Source organism: Empidonax traillii, unplaced genomic scaffold, assembly GCF_003031625.1.
Source record: "Empidonax traillii isolate 1590-97213 ecotype Southwest subspecies unplaced genomic scaffold, ASM303162v1 scaffold2072:size39945, whole genome shotgun sequence".
NCBI lineage: Eukaryota > Metazoa > Chordata > Aves > Passeriformes > Tyrannidae > Empidonax > Empidonax traillii.
Genome location: NW_020957265.1, coordinates 925 through 2,219, shown reverse-complemented (window position 1 = coordinate 2,219; position 1,295 = coordinate 925).

Here is a 1,295-nt window from a genome sequence, read left to right as displayed (position 1 = left end):
TAGACATAGACCCAACAACCTTCAGGCCTAGAGTTCTGGAAGGCCTCCAAGGACACTACGTGCTCTGAGGAAGATGAAGATGAAGAAGAGAGGGTCCCAAAACACCCCCAGACCCAATTTCCAAGAGGCGTGGCGGGGGCAGAACCTGGGTGGTGGCAGGACGGGGATTGGGCGAAAATCATTATAAAACTGTGAACATCTCGATTTCGGGAGCCCGCTGGGGGTTATTCCAGAAAGCCTGGGGGCTCATTAAACCTTTGTATCCTTATCTTATCTCCTACCTAATTTGGCTTGGAGTCTTTTTTTCCTCACAGCCATTTAGGCAACAAAGCGAAAAGTTTCCTTTAGGTTTTCTTAAGGTTAGGGGAGCTAAGATACTAAGTTTCCTTTGGCTTTTCTTCTTGTCTTGTTAAGGAATTCCTGGAATGTAACAACTGAAATAGCTCTCTGTGGTTTTATCTGTTTTGTTTGTTTGGTGTACTGTCTTGTTCTAGGTTTTAAATTAGAGTCAAGTAAAGATCTTTTATGGGTTAGGGTTTTATGGGAAGTGATTCTGGTAACTGTGAGCGAATAGCTAAGAACTTACCATGCCGTTTGAACCCTAGAATTAAAATTTGTCCTGTATGCAAATGCTCATTATTGTGAGGGCTCTATGCAACCATTGTAATAAATACACTTTAAGACCAAGAATGCAAGAGATAGGGCTAAATCGAACTCTGAATTTATATTGTATGGGGTGTGGGGCTAATCAAAGCTTGGAAGAAACCCATTGGGCAAGGTATCAGTCCTACAACTAATAGGTTTGTGTTTCTAAAAGTTTCCTCCAATCTGCTGTGAAGTGTGTATTTTGTGGTCTACAGCGACATCTTGTGACTTTGTGTGGTGATGCGATTAAACCCTGTAAAACCGATGAGAGGGGGAAACTTTTGGGAAAACTTGGAGTGTGTCAGTGTGTGTGTGAGACGCAGTTTTTACTGCGAGTGAGGAGTCCCAGTCTGTGATTCTGTGCTGGGCACTGGCCAGAAACAGACAAAGTGATCGATCAGTGAATATATGAAGTGGTGGGATAGACTGAGGAATATTTTGAGACGAGAACCGGAGTTTTATAAGAAACCCACTTAGGTAGAGGATTTTGGGTCACCCCTGGCCTTGTGAAGACACAGATGTCCCTGTGACATCAAGATTGTCCCTATGTTGTCTACAGTCCCATATGATGTCACTGTTCCCCAGTGATGTCACCAATGTCCCTGTGATGTCACCAATGGCCCTGATGATGTCACTGGTGTTTCTGTGAT